The following is a 22,430-nucleotide window of genomic DNA, read 5'->3' on the forward strand; positions in this document are numbered from 1 at the left end:
ATGGCAAGCAAGACATCAACAAGGAGCGGATACACCTACCAGCAAAATGAGAATGGCCACAACGTTTCGGCACCAAGGACTTTGTCAAGGGGATTCTGATGCTTACCGAGTTTGGTAGAGATATAAATACTCAATCACTAACTGGGTGCTTCGTTTGTGCGCTTCCTATACTTCCGGGTATGTGACGTCACTTCCGCCTACGTCACTTCAGCCGATGAATCATCTGACTTGGTGTCGTGGCGCTATATTCTCACTGACACTACGTGCATTTGAACAGGAAACATGCGCATCTGTTTACATTGTTGCTAAGCAACCACAGCTAAGGGTAACGCTATTGTTTACACAATTCCAAACAGGAAACAGAATAGAAAACGACCCAAAATATTAACAGATCAGGACAAAAACGTTCAATACTATTTGTAAATAGAAAAATACATAATTCATATGGCTTAAAGTGCTATAGTGCAATATTAAAATGAGAGCAATGTGCAAGTAGTATCATATTATAATTCATAGACCAATCATGTGACCATATTAAAGTGACTATGTGCTCAAAATCATGCGACATGTCCTGTCATTTCCTGTCCCATAATTCATATGATGGCCATATCCATAAGTGCAATATTAAATGAGAGTAATGTGCAATTAATTTCATATTATAATTCATAGACCAATCATGTGACCATATTAAAGTGACTATGTGCTCTAAATCATGTGACATGTCCTGTCAATTCCTATCCCATAATTCATGATAGCCATATCCATAAACATCTTAATTAATACAAAAATACACTAATAATTATATATAAATATCTGTACCTAAACGTATATGCAAGTGTCATATACTGTATTTAAAGTGACAGTGCCCATATTTCTGATATAGTGAAACATTCATGCCATATTTGTGAAAGTTTGTATCTGCACATGAAGAAATTTGCTTCAAGGGATAATTTCCATAAATATTGTCCCATAAGATCTGTGAAAATAGTGACATAAAGATAAGATTAAAAACATAATTAAAAACATAAGACAAAAATCAACATATACTCATTTCACCACAGGCTGAGGTCTTTTAACCCTAAAAAGGAAATCTTTGAGAGATAGAACTCTCAAAAGAAACAATCTCTATTATCTCTTCTCGTTTACAAAGGTAATTATTGTGTCCAATTAGTATCAGAAGAAAAGGGACAATTCCCTGTCCTCATTAAGTCCATTGGGGGAAAGGGGCTGTAACTTATATACAGTATTCAATTCAATTCCCACTGTTTAATTAATATTTCTCTATTGCCTCCCCGAGTTGGTGTTTTCACTCTTTCTATACCCATGAACCTCAGTTGATTCACTTGGTGATGTGCTTCCATAAAGTGTCTTGCTAAAGGAGATGTGTTTTTCCCAAGTCTCACATCACTTCTATGCTCGCCAATTCTGATACTCAGGGATCTGGTAGTTTCACCTATATATATTTTGCCACACGGACACTTCATCATATAGAAGATTTGTAGGCCGCGCACTCCTGAACACCAACACGAATCGCTCGTCTCCAAATATTTTAAAAAGGTAAATTCTTTATTAGGACATACGATCAATTAAACAAACAAAAGCGTCTGAGGTCTGACGCGTTTCGTGATGATACACTTCCTCATACATATATATATATATATATATATATATATATATATATATATATATATATATATATATATATATATATATATCTATCATATCACCCCTTAAGCACCTGTTGTAAACATCCCCATTTTGGCCAGTGTTTCCTCGTAGCTACGATTTGCCATTCCTTTTACCAGCTTAGTTGCCCTTCTCTGTACCCTCAGTAATGTCCTATTTGAGCACAGGAGACCAAAACTGTAAGCCATATTCTAGATGGGACTTTACCTGTGCTCTATAAAGTGGAAGAATGAACCACTCCTCACATGAATCTATGCCCCTTTTAATACAGGTCAAGACCTTATTTGCCCTTGATGCTGCTGATTGCCATTGCTTGCTACAGCTAAGTTTATCATCCACAAAGACTCTATAATGTACTTTTCCATAATGGATTTGCCTAGTGCAGTCCCATTAAGGGTATACGTGGCTTGGATATTTTTTTTCATCCCAGGTGCATGACTTTACATTTATCAACATTGACTCTCATTTGCCACTTAGCTGCCCAGATTGCCAGTTTGTCAAGATCCTGTTGCAAGGATTCCACATCCTGGATGGAATTACTTGGACTGGATAGCTTTGTGCCATCTGCAAACACTGATACATTACTTATAATACCCTCCCCTAAGTCATTCATGAACAAGTTTTATGAACAAATAACATTGGGGACCTTTTTTTCCCATAAAGAGGATCAGCGTACCAGAGTCCACCACTACAGACCAGAAGAAAAGAACCTTCATTTGAAGCAACCTAGGTGGTTCTTTACAGTGAGCTCAGTGAGGTTGTGTGCACTGCCGGGAGATGTTGTGATGGCTGATTCTGTTAATGCCTTTAAGAGTGGCTTGGACAGACATAATATCAAAGGTGATACTAAATTCTATAGTTAGTATAGATATGGGTATATAATATTTATGTGAAAGTATGGAGGGGTGTGTGTATGGATGCTGGGTTTTCATTTTGAGGGGTTGAACTTGATGGACTTTGTCTTTTTTTTAACCCGATTTAACTATGTAACTATGTAAGTTAAATAAAAGTGGACCCAATACCGAGCCCTAAAGAACCCCCACCAAGAACCTTATCCCAAGCAGAGAATGTACCATTACCAACCACCCTTTGTACCCAATCATGTAGCCAATTTCCTATCCATGTGCAAACAACTTCATTAAGCCCAACAGACCTTTTGTTTAGAAAGCAGTAGTTTGTGAGGCACGGTTTCAAACTCTTTGGCAAAATCCAAATAGATCACATCTACTGCCCTCAGCATCTTTCTTACCTCATTATAAAAAGCAATAAAATTTGTCTGATATGACCTATCCTTCATAAAGCCATGCTGATTGCTGCTCATAATGCCATTCACAAGGACAACATTTTGAATGTGATCCCTTAGCAAGCCTTCAAATAATTTGCCCACCACAGATGTCAAACTTACTGGCCTATAATTGCCCTTTATCAAGCCAAAATGTGAATCAAAGCACTGTTAGATAATATGTATGATAGTGGAGTAATTACAGATATATTAAGACAAATTTTGACTTTAAAAAATCTGGTTACATTATTTTTCTGAAAATACACAAAGACCCAGTATGTCCCCCTGGCTGAGCTATAGTAGCTCGGATTGGTTCAGTTTTTTGTCCATTAGCTAGACGAGGTGTTTAATCCACTGATACAAATGGTGACCTCTTATGTTAAAGATACAGGGCATATTTTGTATAGACTGAGTACATTGGAGGGTGTAGGGGGTGATATTATACTGGCCACACTAGATGGGGCCAGTCTATATACATCCATTCCGCATCGTGGCAGAACACAAGCCCATGAATGTATACGTAAAAAGAGAGCACATTATTCTGAGCAGTAGATGGGGTTCTTCTTACACGTTTTGGAGATTATATGGTGCTGCAACTATTTCACTTTTAGAGAGCGTTTTTACCTCTAGCTACATGGAAACGCGATGGGATCCAACATTGCCCCATCATATGACAATGCCTTTGTGGCTGTGTCAGGGGGGCCTATTGGCTCCCAGCGGGAGTAGTCAGGACCAAGGAGGAAGCTTTAGGATTAATGTCTGAATTCAAGGTACAGGCAAGGGTTTGGGAATATAGCATAGTCAAAATCCAGGCAGAGATCGAATAGGCAGGCAGAAGGTCCAGGAATAAATATCACACAATAATTAAAGCACCCAGGAATGTTCACAAACAAAACCTATACTTGGGCATTGAACCAGCGTCCTGGGTGGCCTTTTAATTGAATTTGGCGCTGGTTCGTGACGTCATTGCGATGCGTTCTGACACAGCGCCAGCACCTCTGCTACCCATGTGGTAGCTATGGGCACCGCCATTTTGAATTTGCCCCTGAAGGGAATACATACGCCGACCGGCGTTTGTGACAGTACCCCCTCCCCCACGGGGGGCCACTGGACCACCAAGCCTTGGTTTCTGTGGAAAATGTAGAATTCCCTTACCAGTCGAGGGGCATGTACATCAGAGTGTTTCTCCCAAGAGCATTCTTCAGGACCAAAGCCCTTCCACTTAATAAGGAACTGGAGAGAACCCCTGGAGAGTCTGGAGTCTAAGATCTTTTCCACCTCGTACTCTTGTTGGCCATCCATGGAGAAAGCTGAAGGGGAGACTGATGAGAAAAGAAGCAATTGGAAATTGCTGGTTTCACCAGGGAGAAATGAATTAGGTATTCACATCTCAGAGGGAAGTGATAGTCGGACTGCCACAGGATTTACTATCTCTGAAATGGGGAAAGGACCGACAAACCTTGGGCCCATTTAAAGAATGAATCTTTAAATGAATGTTCCTAGTGGACAACCACACCTTGTCTCTGACCTTGAATGGAGGTGAGATTCTCTGTCTATGATCAGCGAAAGTCTTATACACCAGAACACTCTTCTCCAAATTCACTTAGTTGCGGCCCAAATTGCAGACATATGGGCTGCGTGATCATCTGCGGCAGGTACGTCTGACAAGACAAAATCTTGTGGAAATGCTTGGGGGTGCTGTCCGTACACTGTCATAAACGGACACCTTCCAGTGGAAGTGTGGCATGCATTATTATGAGCAAATTTCGCACACAGGAGGATATCAGACCAATCATCTTGACAGAGGGAAATATGGTTTTTCAGGAATTGCTCCAATACTTAATTCACCCGCTCCGATGCCCCATTGGTTTGGGGATGGTAGGCAGAAGAGAATTGAAGAGTGATACCCAAGTCTTTACATAAGGAACACCACAACTTAGCTGCGAATTGAGATCCCCTGTCAGAGACTATCTCAGTTGGGATACCATGCAACCGAAAAATAAATTGGATAAAGAGCTGGAATAGTTCTACTGCTGAGGGAAGCTTGCGCAGAGGAATGAAGTGCGCCATTTTGCTGAAGCGATCTATAACTCCCTTTTGAGGGTGGAAGTTCTACAATGAAGTCCATCGCTAGGTGAGTCCATGGACGAGAGGGAATGGGCAGAGGCTGTAAAAGACCACTGGGTCGAGTATGACTAGCTTTGGAAGTGGCACAAATCGTGCAAGTAGCGACAAAGTCCATGACATCTTTACGGAGAGTCAGCCACCAGACTAGGTGTCTGTCAGGAATCACGATGGAATCAAACCCTGGTCTTTGTATTTATACAATCCTGCATTATACTGGTGAGCCACTGGGGAATCTTAGTGCTTATATTGGACACTGCCCTGAACAGACTTACTATATTCTTGCAACACGCTTACCTTATCTTGCCTCATTAATAACATGCGTTGTCAGTCAAGCAATCAAGGCCCTTTATAAGCCTGTGCCATCAAACTTCCTGTTGCTTGATCATCTGAGCTCCTGAGCCCATTCTACCTGTGTTATGCTGATTCCTGGCTGATCCCTGGTTCCTGTGTTCCCTGCCTTGCTCCGTGTTTGTCTTCCTGTGTTCCTCGCTCCTACCATCCTGTTCTCACCTGGTACCCGACTCCTACTACTCTGGATTCCCTTGGTTCTGACCTCCGGCCTGTTTCTCAACCTTGCTCATCTGCTGCCTGCCATTTGACCTCAGCCTGCCTTTTGGACTTCGCCTGCCTGCCGCCAGCCCTGACCATTTTGCCTGTTTCTGGACTTGCCTCTCTCCATTGCCAGCCTCATTACAGGCCTGTATTTTTCAACTTCTGTTTGTTTGATTATTTTCTCATTTTGTTATTTAATATTTACTTTTTGCCTTACTATGGCTTCTACTAATTGTCCATCAATTCAGGGGTATTACTTTGCAAATAGGCTAGAGTCGTTTGTGGATCAGGATGTCCAGCCTGCTTGGAACAATGAGTCTGTTGTAAGATGGGCAGACGAAGCTCAGTGGGTACAAACGCCATCCCAATAGGTGTATCAGCAGGAGTGGAAGACTGACTAGACATGATTTGCCCGGCAAACTGAGGGAAAAGGGAAGCAATAATCTTGGCAGGAGGAATAATAGGATCTTGCTTGACAGGGAGCCGGGCCACTGGAGTAAAGCATCCGCTTTCCGATTCTTGGAACCAGAGCAGTAGGTCAAGACGAAGTTAAAGCGGTTAGTGTAAATAGTGACTGGGTTTGAAGACCCTTCTAAGAGGTGATGCCTCTTAGAGAGCTAGCTTTACTGCCAAGAGTTCACTATTCCCCACGTCATAATTCTGCTCTGCAGGAGAGAATTTTCTGCAGAAGTATGCACATGGATGTACTTTCCCATCAGCAGAATGTCTCTGGGAAAGGATAGCACCGGCTCCAACTTTGGAAGCGTCCACTTCAATGAAAAAGAGTAATACATGATCAGGATGTCGGAGGACAGAGGCAGAGGTGAAAGCATCCTTCAGGGACAGGAATGCTTCGATAGCTGAAGGAGGCCATGAGTTTGGTTTACCCCCTTTTCGGATAAGAGTAAGGATGGGGGCAATGCGGGAGGAGAACCCCTCGGCTATGAACTGTCGATAGTAGTTTGCAAACCCAATGAATATTTGTATAGCCTTGTGCTCAAAGGAAGTGGCCACTCCTGGATTGCGGAGACTTTGGCAGGATCCATCTCAAAACCTTCTGGGGAGATGATATAGCCGAGGAAATGGATCTTGGGCACGTCAAGACACATTTCTCTATCTTGGTGAAGAGAGAGTTCTTCCTCAGACGAGAGAATACCTCTTTTACCTGGGAGCGATGACTTTCCAAGTCCTTGGAGAAGATTAAGATGTCATCAAGTTACCTGACCACGAATCTCCCCAAGAGGTCCCAGGAAGATGTTGTTCCCAAACTCCTGGAAGATGACGGGGGCATTGCAGAGGCCAAAGGGCGTCACAAGGTATTTGTACTGCCCATCCCAAGTGTTGAATGCCGTCTTCATTCGTGAAGGGGACGAATGTCACCTTCACGAATGCGGATGAGGTTGTATGCCCCACGTAGATCCAACTTAGTGAAGATCTTAGCCCCTTTCAGTTGGTCAAATAGTTCAGTGATCAGAGGCAAAGGATATTGGTTTTTAACCGTAATTTTATTCACGGTAATCAATGCAGGGACGCAGACTACCGTCCTTCTTCTCCATGAAGAAGAAGCCAGCCCCTGCCGGGGAGGTAAAAGGATGAATAAATCCCCGCTGGAGATTTTCTAGGATATAGTCTTTCATGGCGGAGGAGAGAGAGGATAGGTGCAACCTCTAGGGGGCACGGTTCCAGGAAGAGGATCGATGGAGAAGAATTTGAATTTGGCGCAGGCTTTTGGCGTCATCACGCCGGCATTTTGACACCAGCATCACAGTGCCTCCGCTACCCACGTGGTAGCTATGGGCACCGCCATTTTGGATTCGCCACCAAAGGGAATAGATGCACCGACTGGCACTCCTGACAGGCTGGGCTTCAAGAGCTGTATATATATATATATATATATATATATATATATATATATATATATATCGATTTGGAGTTCACCAGGCATGGTTTGGTGGAGATACATCAATGATATTTTTATACTAAGGCAGGGTGACATTGACTCTCTTCAATGGTAAAATAAATAAGGTGCATTCTTCTATAAAAATTTTCATTTACATTTGATTTCCAAAGTACACATTTTTTGGATGTCATGCTATCTAAAGCTCAAGGTGGCTGTATATGTACTTCACTTTATACAAAGCCCACGGACTGTAATAAAATGTTATATTAAATTAGTCAACATCCACCTCATACTAAGAAGTTGATTCAAATGAGCCAGGATTCAGAGTAGTGAGTGTGAACCAAGAAAGAGGACTACAGGAGCATGCTATGTGTCATAAAAACAAATGTTTTTCCTAGAGAAAGCATACCATGCCATAGCACAACAACACCAGGCTACCTCTCATTTATATATGGGATCAGTTTTTCAACACTATTTACTAAAACTTGATTTTATTTTCTCATATTTTAAATAAAAAAGCTGGACTAAACTCCCATCCACTATTTTGCCTTATTCGTATGAATTTTTCTGACTTTTTTGCCAAATCGCTAGATTTTCTGGGGGTTTTGCCTTGAAAATTATCTGGCTAAACCCAGTGCAAACCACGATATTTTCAAATTGGCATATGGACTGTACATGACCTTGTCAGGTCTGAGATGACAGATTTTCAGATTTTGGCTTTATGCCATAACGGGGTATAATACATTTAAAAAAATGTAAGATTTTTTTGCCCCATAAAGCCCGACCAGAGAAATTTGAGCTTTAGTTAATAACCCCCTTAATATATTAGTTAAATGGAGGTGATCATATGCAGACTCATCAGACCTGTTATATGTCACAATATATAGCAAAACATGAAAAACCAATATTTTTAGAAAAAAAAATATTTATATGCACTTATGGATCAGACTTCAAATCAGATTAACTCCCATGTTGCTGATTCTGGAAATGAAAGATCAGAATTCATAAAAAAAGATTCTGGAAATGAAAGTCAAAATCCTTTAAAAAGCACTAAACACATGAAAAGAAGTATCCTAAAGGTAACAGCAGAAGCAGCAAAGAAAACAGTTCTGTCTCTGTGGATCAACGATGAACCACCAACTAAGAATAAGGAAAAGCAAAACAATTTGTGTTATATAAGCAGAATAAAGGATACTTGACAAAGATACAAAGTTCTGTAATTTCCGGCAATGTAACATTAATATTCAGACAAATGAAAAAAAGACAATAGATTAGAAGAATTTTAATCTCCATAGTGGTAGAAATACAGAAGTGTAATGCTTCCAACTGCAAACAGGTTTGACTGGTACCCTAGGTGCTGTAAATTATTATAGCCAGTTTCTTATACGTACCTCCGCCTCAGGTACAAAGTCAATGAGAAATCTGAACTGGAGAAAGAAGGAATGGCCTGTAGGCAGATAAACTGCTCAAAGTGATTTATTTGTTAGATCGTTTTTTGCAGAAATGGGGAAGAAAAATTAAGATTAATTGAATTTCTAGAGTCTAGGCTAATCTAGGATAATTTACTAGGTGTGACGGGGAGGGTGCATAAAAAAGGCTAAATACACCATTTATTTTTGCACATAGGAGAATAACTCAGGTCTGAACATGCCAAAATGGGTAAAGGCATGTCCTCTTTCTCACTCCCTACTAGTGCAGATTGCAGCCAGACCTTGGACAGGAGTGATATTTGAATGGGCACCAAGGGTGCAATTGCTCTTCTGTCTGGGGTCAATGTACCTATTATTTTGGTATACAGTACCAGAAATTTTACTTATCCTCATCTAATTGGTAAAGGGCAATTAACTGTCATATGTTATACAAACTAGTTAGCTTTAATAAAAGTTTAAAATACAAATGGGTAATTTTTAAGGTTTGCACAGCATATATTTATTCACATATGTTGCTTTGCACATATTTTCCCCTAAGTGCTGAAATATTGCACTGCTGTGCCTGCCTTCCCTATTTTTATGAATGGTATTGAGATGTTCATTGTGAATAAATATTTGCAAATGGCTTGCAAATGAGAAGGGTGTCCACGAGGCCACTAAGCATGATCACTGTGCAAGAATACAGCAAATTTGGAATTTGCAAAAACTGTTTTGGAAATATTTTTTCCACCATCAAAGTTGTGACATAACTCAACCACAGAGTATGTACATAAATATTCTCAATTTGAGAGTATGCCATATATAAAAAAGCTACAGTATTATGGAGAATTGCAACACTGGCCCAGTCAGACCCTGCTGCTCCTACAGTTTGAACAATAAATGGTCTTAAAGGTGTGAACAATGCAGAGCTTTTACTGCCTGGGAGTGAAAAATGCAGGGACCCGTTGATCTCCGTTTTGATATCTTTTTTAAGATGTGGTCAATGACTGCAATTTAAAAGCTGGAAAGAGTCAGAAGAAGAATGCAAATAATTCAAAAACTATAAAAAAGAAATAATGAAGTTGAAATGTTGCTTAAAACTTGTCATTCTATTACATCCTAAAAATTAACATTAAGGTGAATTTAAATACACCTTGTTGTTCAGTCTATATAAACATGCACAAGAGCCTGTATTTAAATGGATTTAAAAGCAGCTAAAACCCCTCTTCTATGCTGATGAGTGATCCCACTCTAGATGTGATCATGAATGGTTGCCAACTATGCACTTTGTTTGAAAATTAGGAAGGAGCCCTCTTTTGGTGGTAACTGTTTCTGGTCTGCTGAATATAAAAATATTATGTATGTCAAAACCTGACAAAAATGTTCACCACTAGTGATGGGCAAATTTATTCACCAGGCATGGATTCAAAGAGAATTTCCGTTCAGACGGCCATTGACTTTAATGTATTTGGACAAAATAATGCATATAAAAATTGCCGCTTGCGTCAAAATTGTTGTGCGTCAAAATTATGTGTTTCACAAATTTTTTGCAGTTTCGCAAATTTTTCAGGACAGATTCACCCATCAATAATCACCATCCCTGACCCATCCACAATTATATTCACATTTGCATCCTGTGCTGCAGTACTTTGATATCAGTTTGACATCTGATTTGATTGGTATGTTCTTTAGCAAGGGTTGTTTGTTAAAGGATTTATATGACAATAGGAAATTATCAAGTAAAAATTTCTCCATAGGAATACTGTTTTGCAAGTACTGTATTAAGGGATGAAATTGTGCCCACATTTTATACATTTCAATGTATTTTGCAACAGATAAGTAAAGAAGACAACATTTTACATGCCAAAATATATTTATACATCATCTTTACATTTTCATTACTAAACTGAACTGTAGTAACATTTGAAATCTCAAGGATTGAAGACTGAGATATTCTGCTATACCCAGTACTCACAGATGTTTTTACATCTAAAAGAATAAGATGCAACACATACACTATGCTTTGATTCAGATTCAAGTGGGAGAACATTTCATGTGTGCTAAGATTTGTGAAGAGATGAATAATTAGAAAGTGATGACAGTTATACGTACACCAGTTACATTTCAATGGCAACACAGGAAAACTCTTTGAAGTGAATCTTATTACTGATGGAAGGTCTCTTTATACAAAGTAGAAGTTATGCACTGCAAAAAAGTTACATTAAATTGACTTTAGGAAAGCAAAAATATTTTGTACAAAAAGTCTATTTTTAAAGGAAAATTATACCCAACCGAACAATGTAGGTCTCCATAAAAATATACTGAATAACAGCTCATATGTAAAACTCTGCTTCATCTAAATAAAGCATTTTCATGATAATATACTATTTTAGTAGTATATGCCATTGGGTAATCATAAATAGAAAATTGCCATTTTAAAAAATAAGAGCCACCCCTTGGGATTTTAGGAATCATGGTGCAGATATGTATGCTGTTTGTTTCATGAAAAATAATATAGCTTATCCATCATTTGCTAAAGCCATTTTTACTCCTTAAATGATTCTCGATGATATTACAGTTCGTCATTGGTAAAAAAAAAAAAAAAAAAAAAAAAAACTGCCCATAGACTCCAAGGTATTTTTCCATTAAATTTAATGTTTATGCAAATTTTTTTTCTGCTGTTTCATTATATTTTGGTGCAGCAAAATGGAGCAGATTTTCTCATCACTATGGGGCATATTTATTATGTGGTGCAAAAAATGGTGGGATTAGAGTGACTTCTGCTGGAAGCAATGTAAAATAATGGCAGCAAATCTGGCGTTTGCATGGGGTTAAAATAAAATACACTTACTTACACAGTTATTACACCATTGTTTGACAAATTTTGTTTTACACAGCATAATATATAACCCAAACAAAAGAAAGTAGAACATTTGACAGTTGTGATTGGTTACAATGGTGGTGGTTCAGATAGTCTCTTGCATATAACAAGTTGCTGTCACTGATGGTTGCTGATGCCTGAGTGGACAGGGAGGTTTTGTATCAGACATGTACAGGTTATGTATACTCCAGAGAATCTGAATCACACCAGATTCCCCGCACCTTGTTGAATTTGTCTGTGGCCCCCCCTTGTTTTGTACGTCAATTTCATTAGTGAGAGAGCTCCATCTACTAAGTGTCTCCAGAAGGGCATGGCAGGGGGGTTTTACCCATTCAGTGCATGATCACCGCCTTGCAGGCATAAAACATAAGGGAGCATGTATGTTGTAAAGTAGTGATATTCTGAGACAATTTGCAGTTGTTTTCCTTTTGTATTATTTGTGGTTTTTGAGTTATTTCACTTTTTATTCATCAGCTATCCAATTTCAGCTGTCTGGTTGTTATGGTCCAAGCTACCCTAGCAACCATGCATTGATTTGAATTAGAGACTAGAATATGAATAGGAGAGGGTCTAAATAGAAAAATGAATAATAAAAAGTAGCAATAAAAATAATATGTAGCCTTACAGAGCATTTGTTTTTTATGGGGTCAGTGACCCCCATTTGAAAGCTGAAAAGAGTCAAAAAGAGTAAAAAAAAAAAAAAAAATTAAACAGAAAGAATTGCTAAATAACGCAAATCAGGAACAGTAATGTTATATTTTTCCAATATGAATTTCACATCTGAACCCTACTAGTAACTAATCTTCCATACTTCTACTTTTCTATATTAATGCGCTGGCCAGTAAGTATATTTGTAAAATAGGTCCCACTGCTCTACAGGACATACCAAAAAAAATGGGTCCCACTGCTCTACAGGACATACCAAAAAAAATGATCGGGCATCAAATACTTTTGTTTTGCCAGCTCCTTCACCTCATCACTTCTGGCTCACAGCAGCTGTCAAATCAGTCATCTGTAATACCATAGGGAAGGGACTGCAGTAAAAAAAATTTGTCTGCTCCTCAGTTTCTGGCATATTCTTTGCAGGTTGGTACAAACCAGACTTCACTCCAATAATTGATGCAGTTAAAAAATGATTTATTTAAAAAAAAAAACTCAATCTGTAGCCTTACCAGTTTTGTGCCTTGTGGGCACTTAATCATAGGCTAAGGATCTTCTAAACATACAGTGGTATTACATGAAAACAGACCAATCACAAATATGACAGCAAATCCGAGAGATCTGTGCAGATTAAGTTAGACTGCCCAATTATATATATATATATATATATATATATATATATATATATATATATATATATATATATATATATATATATATATATATATATATATATATAGTACAAGTACAATTCTAAAAACTTACCTCCCTTCACTCTTGTATACATCGCAATCTTGGTCTCACTGCTATCAGGTATCACCTTTACCTCTATTATTTGTATGATAACAACACAATCATTTTTATTCTATAAGCAATCTCCTATCTACACACTTTTTTTTTACCTTCAATTTTGTGGCACGAAAATGGGTACAGTGCATGTTCTCTGCACACACCCAGTGCTAAGGTTTTGCTCACATTATACACAGATACACAGGGAACATATGCATTTGGTAAGTAATATTATTGATGATTTTTGTAATGCTGGGTATATTATGGAAAGCATAGCTTATTATTGTGAAAAAAGAGAAAAGTTGACAGAAAGGGAGGTTTGTTGGCTAGCAATAGAGAATGGGAAAAACATTTACACAGGTATGGGATCCGTTATCCGGAAACCCATTATCCAGAAAGTTCTGAATTATAGAAAGGTTCCCACAGACTACATTATAATCATATAATCCAATGATTTCCATTTTCTCTGTAATAATAAAATAGTACCTTGTACTTGATCAAAACGATATAATTAATACATGGAAGCAAAACCAGCGTATTGGGTAAATTTAATTTTTACATGATTTTACAATAGTTTTAAGGTATGAGGATACAAATTACAGAAATACCCAATATCAGGAAAGCCCCAAGTTCCCAAGCATTCTGGATAATAGGTCCCATACAATACTACATATAAAGACAGACAAAATAAATCACTGTGCACAGGGCCAGATTACCCGCTAGGTGCCCTAGGCAGGAAAAGAAATTGCCTAAGAAATCTTCTGGGTTCTGGGCCCCCCTAACGTCTCGACGACGGACAAACAGACAGACCGTTCAACCACCAACTTTTTTCATGTTCAGGTGTTTTCAAGTTAATTTTTACAAAGCTAGAGTTTTGATATGTATGCAAAATTCAAGACATTAGTATACTAATATGGTCCGGTATGGTAAGGTCCCTGTGAGGAGCGAAACGTCGATCCAATAAATATGTTTTTTGATTGAGAAATCCTGGTGTGCTTCAGCATTTTACTATGGATATAAAAAATTTTGAATAGCACCCACGTAGTTTTCCTATAAGTGTGTGACTAAGACTTTACAAATATATATATATTTAAATAATTTTTCATTCTCCATCACATTGATTGAGATTTCAAACTCAATCACACTGCCCTGGTGCATTTTAAATGGAATCATATGCAAGGGGCTTGGCATGTTTCACCGCAAAAAAATGCCCAAAGACTCCAATGTATTGTAAAAAAAAAAGTTGCTGTGAAAAAACACCCATTAACTTAAACACATTTTACAAAGTGAAACGTGACAGATTGTCCATCATTAAATACAGCATGATAGATGGATCAATAGATAGATGGATTGATAGATAATAGTGGTGGGTGAATCTGACCTATTTGGCTTCACCGAAAATTTGCAAAATGGGGAAAACCTCACCTAAATACATTGATGTCTATGGATGAGGCGGCGGCACAATCACTAATCACAAATAGATAATGTAAATTTGGTCATATATGTATATAAGGCTCAAGGGTGCTGCACACACTTCCTAAACATACATAGAAATATGCCCAGTTGCTACCAGGGTATTGTCAATGCAGGTAAGCAGAAGCCAGTGAACACTGGGAATGTTCCTCCATGATTTTTCCTTTATTGAATCAATAAAAGAAAAACAATGTGCACCAGCATATTCTTAGCTGTATTGACAATACTCTGTTAGCACCAAATTTAAAGGTACAATATGAATAGAGTGGATATTATGTTAAGAAAAACATATTCTCACTATCTTTTCATATAGTAGTGTAATTATTAAAAAAGAGGTTTAAAAGTTATTCGTCAATCTGAAAAAAATACTGTATTCCATTTCTCCCAGTTTCTTGATGAGTAATATGTGATCTCATTTTGTTACATACTGAATAATTTAGCATCTTACTGAAATTTTGAATGGAAGAACTTGTGCTTATAGGGTCAAGGTTCATTTCAATCTGGTCTGATCAATAACAACATTTTCATGCTTCAAAGATTTATGGAAATATACTTTAAAATCACTGAAAGGATATTTTCTTTTATTTTGCATACCACAAGGAGACTGAAAATTTACTGTAGTTACTGTAGGCTTTAGGTTGCCTCTCCATTCAAACATCAGTGCCTAGTTATCATGCTGTGTAATAAAACAGCAACCAGATACACCACACATAACCATATGCTTCACAGGCATTGCCGTGTAAAAAATGGCAACATAAAGTTGTATAAAAATGTTTGCTGTGTAAAATTATGGAAAAAGCAACATCTGCTTGAAAATGTTGTAATGTCCTCTTAAAATTTGTAAAGACTTTTCATTCCCCTTCTCAAGTGTATCGTTTCCAGAAAAAACACCACCATCATCAATTATTCCTCATGTTTTAATGGGAATATTTATCAAAGGTTGAATTTTGAAACATCAATTTTGATATAATTTTTTTTAACTGTAATAAATTCTTATGAGCTCACAACTCGAACAAGAGGGTCTTTATGAAAAAACTTGAGAATATGAATGACCTGAAAATATGAATCGAGTTTCCCTTTGAATAAAAGAAATTTGGGGGCACATTTACTATGAGTCGAATATCGAGGGTTAATTAACCCTCGATATTTGACCATCGAAGTTAAAACCTTCGACTTCGAATATTGAAGTCGAAGGATTTACCGCAATTCGTTCGATAGAACGATTGAAGGAAAATCGTTCAATGGAACGATTAAATCCTTCGAATCAAACGATTCGAAGGATTTTAATCCATCGATCGAACAATTTTCCTTCGATCACAAATTGCCAGGAAAGCCTATGGGGACCTTCCCCATAGGCTAACATTGGTGCTCGGTAGGTTTTAGTTGGCGAAGTAGGTGGTCGAAGTTTTTTTTAAAGAGACAGTACTTCGACTATTGAATGGCCGAATAGTCGAACGATTTTTAGTTCGAATCGTTCGATTCAAAGTCGTAGTCGAAGGTCACAGTAGCCAATTAGATGGTCGAAGTAGCCAAAAAAATACTTTTTCATTCTAATCCTTCACTCGAGCTAAGTAAATGTGCCCCCAAATGTCAGGAAGGAAATTAACATCTTCAAATGGTTCAACGGACCTCTGTCATTGACTTGTACATGAACTTGGCAGGTTTTAGGTGGCGAATATTAGAGAATTGCTTCCAGGATCGAGTGGTGATAAATCTCACATTTGAATTCAAATTTGAGTAGGTGATTTAAAATTCAAATTTGTGAGTTTTGACCAAAAAAATTTTTAATTTATGATTCTAACCTTAAAGAGATACTGACACCTGAAATTAAACTTTTTTTTTACATCTATTATAATATTGGCTTTGCAAGCTACTTCTAACTTTGCCATAAAGTATTTGCATGATGCTTTTACATTACCTGTCTGATCCCCCATGTTCCTGTATGAGGGGGCTGCCATATTTGTGCAGCAGGAGTCCGTTAGCATTAGAAACTGTAACTGACAGGCTGAGATGGGACAGTCAGGTTGGCAAAGTCAGAGTGTCAGAGTGTCAGAGAGTCAGGCTTAGGAACTTCAACTAACAATTATATACAAAAACAAACCTCTCAGCAAAAAATGATCAACATGACCTATAGGTAACATTTAATGTACATTCATATGCTTAAATTCATTTTTTAGTGTCAGTATCACTTTAATAAATCTGCCCCTATTGCTCCTCTTTCTATTCAGGACCTCTCCTATTCATATTTCAGTCTCTCATTCAAATCAGTGCATGGTTGGTAGTGTAATTAGGACCCTAGCAACCAGATTGCTGAATTTGCAAATTGTAGAGCTGCTGAATAAAATGCTACACAACAAAAAAAACACAAATATTAAAAAAATAATACCAATTGCAAATTGTCTTAGAGTATCACTCTCTACATCATACTCAAACTTCATTTAAAAATGAACAACCCCTTTAACATTATGTTTCAATGCCCTTTAATCAGGTCTGCACTGGGAGTCAAAATAAGCATTCAAGTACATTGAGGCATCTTACAGCAGCCCCTCTGGCATTTGCCAGAACCCACAGATTGCTCTATTGTTTGATAATGTAAGGGTTAAATAGTCTTGCCTGTCTTTCGGTTATCCGTAAGCAAACCAATTTTATTATATTAATGATTTTCACATTCAATTTCGATTTTTGATTAACATTTCTAATTTCTATTCATTTTATGAGGTTTTATGCATACCGTTTTAACCTTTCTAACCTTTTATTTTTAATAACTGTCCCTGGGCTTCTAAAATGTTTATAATTGGGATCTGTTACCTTTGGCAATTTAAATAATTTTCATAAAGTAGATTGTAACAATTTGTGTTTCTAAGGTAATGAAATCTGTTCTTGTTAAAACTTTTTCAAACTATGAGTCGTTTGAGTCGTTTTGACACAATTCATTGACTAGATTGTCCACAGATAGAAAAATATATGCGGTATAAAAACAGAGAGTTAAAGGAAATAGTAAATTGAGGGAAAATGTGATTTATTAGATTATGGCTAATTTTACATGTAAAAGGTCAAGGGTTTTACTTTCCTAGGCATTTACTGGTGTGAATGAGGCATAAATGCAGGGCAGGTTTTAAATATTTTAAGTGAGTTTCAGACTAAAAAACAAAAAATTGTACTGTGTATAACATCTAATTGGTGTAAAGCACAGGGTTTATATGGGCTAAGGAGCCTTAAAGGGATACTGTATTTTCAAATTTCAGCTCCTCCATCCCTGGTGCCTAGTTTCCTGGTGAATTATGTCTGTGTTTGCCCAATAATTAATGTATATACATGAAGGAATGTCCTCAATGTGTTCCTGATAATCTTGGTTAGTTTCTGCAATATCCTGAGGTTGACAATTTTTGTTTTGCCCATTACAGTCTACTGAATGTTTACATCCCAGTCAATAAAGACTACTGAATGTTAGGTTTCTTCCCCTCTTTTTATGTGGGGGAACAGCAGACCATCCATAATACCAGTGAAAATTACCAGATGTTGATTTATGTATACTCCACTTCAATCCCTTGTTGTACACCAAGTCCAAAAACAATTATTTCTTTACTTCTATGGAGTGCCCCACTTTGCTTCCAGACTACCAAAGGAGGTCTCGATGGGGATAAGTTGATATTATGAAGTTACAGATATAGAAGATGAAAGGGAAATCCAAAAGAGCAAAGACAGAAATCACTTCTTTCGTATTCAATCCTATAACCCTTCAGTAAAATTGCAGACTTGGGGATAAAAGTAGCATCAGCATTGCAGAATCAATTCAAAAATTTAATGATAAAACCAATTAAAATGCACTCACAAACATTCACTTATGTATGCACCAAAAAAAGAACTGTCTTTATTGTGCTTTCTGTTTTATGCATTTCCGGGCAACTCCTTTCAAAATTGTCACCACAGTTCCTTGGCAACCTCCAGCTAGACAGTCTCTGTATTGAGGATGGGATGACCTCATTTCCATGTTCACATGCTTTATACCCCACTTTTTCAAATGTCCACAACTTTATTTGTTCTCCCACAAAAACACACAACTTCAAACGCACCTTCGTTCAACTGGATTATTTTTATGGTATATTTTAAAATGTTTGGAGACACTCTGCATCTCCAAGCCTTTTCTTATATTGTTAATATGCTCTCTTAGTCTTTCCCTAAGTGTTCTATTGGTTTTGCCCACATATTTTAACCCACATGGGCATTCCAACACATATATTATGTTCTAATTATTTCTCCTATCCTATCTCCTATCTATTTCTAACCTATCTTGTGTCCCGTTGGATACAAATTCTTTTGTTTTAATACCATACCTAGACAATTTACAAATTGATAAAATCCGTTTAAATCTTGCTCCACTGCATTCAAAGTCTTAGGGGGTATGTAACTATTTCCTCGCCTTTGTTTTATGTTTGTGGCTTTCTTAAAAATCACCCCTGATTTACTGGGCAAGTATTGCATTTATTTGTGATCCAACTGTAATACATTCCAATGTTTCTTTATAATTTTCCTAATTTCTGCTGCTTGAGGGTTATACTTAGATATTTACAGAATACATATATTCTGAATATAATGGAAGTGGTAGAATGGCAGGATGTGTTGTTATAAGCTACACTTGATGTTAAGGGGCAGATTTATTAAGGTTCGATTGGTAAATTCAAATTTTAAATTTAATTTAATTTTAATTTTAAATCACCAAATCTAGTTTGAATGTGAGATTTATCACACCTTGACCCCTCAACCCTGGAAACAGTTCTAATTCTAATATTTTCCACTTAAAACCTGCCATGTTAATTTACAAGTCAATTTGACCTTTGATAAATCTGCCCTCAAGAGTCTCGTATACATTAATCTCACATTAACAAGGACTAGCAGCAATAAATCATTATTTATCTCTGGATGAGACAATAGCTACATGTTTGAAAAAAATATTTTTTAAGGTATAAAATTTATACCGTACCACAATTATTTTTGGTTCAACAGGAAGTATTTTCTTCAGATTTTCACTCAGCTATGGGAGACCCAACATCTGGAGGGCTGGGATGCTAAGCTGTCCCTATGGTGGAGCTACATAGATGATGTCACCATAATTTGGAAGGGTTCAAAGAATGAATTGGAGGGGTTTGTCAACCAACAAAATAGAAAAAATAAGAATATAGAATTTGATCTTACATAAGTGATAAGCATAAATTATTTGGATCTGGAACTTGATGTAAAAAATTCCAAAATATGTTCCAGAACCTTCTTTAAGAAAGTTTATGTTAAGAACTACAGTATGTTTTAGTCATGGTAACCATGATGAGTTATGGTTAAAATGCATACTCTATGGTCAAATGAGAAGAATCATGAAGAACAGTGATGGGCGAAACACTAATTTTGACACCGCCGCTAGTTTTGACACCAGTATCAATTTTGACTCCTGCAGTAAAAGTCAATGGGCGTCTGAATAATTTTGACACACAACAGTTTTGATGCAAGCCACTATTCTGACGCATGTCCACATTTTTTTGATGCTGGTGCATTTTTGCCACAATTTCGTGAATTTATACGCCGGCTGCAAAACGCGGAAATTCACAGTGAATTCTCGGCTGGCAAATTTTTTCGCCCGTCACTAATGAAGAGCTGTAGTGAGGAAAGTGAATGTGATAAACAAATGGAGGAAGAAATGTAGAGATTTAGACAAAGTGGGTATAAAAGTGGTGAACTTAATACAGCAAAGTGAAAGTACAGAAGTTGAATAGACACTAATCCAACATAACAAAAAAGAGAGGAAAGAAGGATTGGAGAGAGTAGATTTTATAACTAAGTATAGCTAGTGATAAGCAAATTGGCGAGACAAAAAAGTCATCATAAGAAAAACCACTGATTAACTTTAATGCATTTGGACAAAAAAGTCCAAAAAGATTGCATTTTAATTGGTTTTATCATTGAATGCAAAAGAAGTGATTTCTGTCTTTGCTTTTTTGGATTTCCCTTTCATCTTCTATATCTGTGACTCCATACCATCAACTTACCCCCAACGAGACCTGATTTGGTAGTCTGGAAGCAAAGTGGGGCGCTCCATAGAAGTAAAGAATTAAGAATTCAGTTGCCATATCTCGGAAGAAGCTGTATTTTATCCTCTACTGTTGAATATAATGAATATAAAAATTACGAGTCCAATATCCTTTTAATATACAGTGTGGTAAATAATAAAGAGATTCTGAAATTATGCTTATGATGTAGTTTTTATCGTTAAAACTATACTGTGTACATTGCAAGTTATTCATTCTGCAATTTAGAATGTTATGCATTGGTGTGTAGGCAGGTCCTTGTGCCTGATCCTGTGCTTTTAGTAGTCCAGAGAGCATCAACCACCTTAAATCATCTTTGCAGCATACAGTAGGTGCTCTTGCCAGGGGTAATAGATCATGTAACATAGAGAACCCTATTGCACTTCCATTTGCAAAGATGAAAAAAGTGTTTTTAATGCTCAAAGATCATGCAAAGTTTTGGGCTTTCTCTTGCCCTTTCTAAAGGTTTCAGAAAGAGACAGCACTTTACAACACAACTGCTTTCAAATAAGTTATTGTTTCTCCTACTTAATGTAATTGGAGGAGTCCTGGCAGGTTGTAGATGTTTTACTATTGAGTACTATTCACATATATACCATTAGGTGGGGCATAGGAGCATTTGAGCAATGCAGATGTCAGGGATCTGTTATCGTGTTACCTTTCAATTGTTCTGTTGATGAGCTGCTGGTGGGAAAGGGGGGGGGAATGATTCAATTATTTTTTTCCTGAATTTAGAAGAAATCTGGATAATGTAAGTGATATACTGTAACTTTATTCTTGCTGTATAAGTGCCAATCTAATTGCAGTTTCATTTAACTCATAAACAGCATTGTCAAAACTTTACAGAATAAATTATTATGCTATTTGTAGTCATTATGTATGCTCTTCTAATTAAAATTAAATTTCGCCCACTTGTCTTATTGGTGATTCAAAGCATGCACACTTGACAGCCTTTCAGTAACTTCAGCCCCATTAATATTGTAATACATAATTTCACACTTACATATGAAACACAATTTTGAATTCTGATAAAGAAAACATTATACAATATATAAAACTATAGATAAAGAGGCACATGTATTTTCAAAACATCACCATTTAAAACAAAAATATAGTATTAACACTCTTCATGATATGCTTAAAAATACATGGCATCTTTGCAGGTTACTCAAGCAGTTATTGCTTGCAGTTGCATACCATGTTTGCATATTTTAGTAACTGCCTGTTCGTTACCTTAACTGGCCTATTGTGTAATTGGATTTAATGAGGATTTATTGACTCTGGTCAATACAGCAGCTGCATTTGATTGTTATTGTAGAGTCGGTAGTTCATTAAGGAATGTTTAGCTGCACAATTAATGATAAAGATAATGATAGGAGTTAGACCCATGTTTATGACATTTTGCTATGCCAAAAAGTAATTTCCAGCTGCTCACCCATATTAAATGTCCATTATTGTACAAATATGAATAATGAATATATTTATCTATTTTATTCCAGTTATGATTTGAATTTTAGAAAAATGGGCCTTCTGATAAAGTATTAAAAATACAAACCATTACAAGGCATTGTCTTGGCAATACATTAAGCCAAAATCG

This window comes from Xenopus laevis, chromosome 6L (genome assembly GCF_017654675.1).
Source record: "Xenopus laevis strain J_2021 chromosome 6L, Xenopus_laevis_v10.1, whole genome shotgun sequence".
Lineage (NCBI taxonomy): Eukaryota > Metazoa > Chordata > Amphibia > Anura > Pipidae > Xenopus > Xenopus laevis.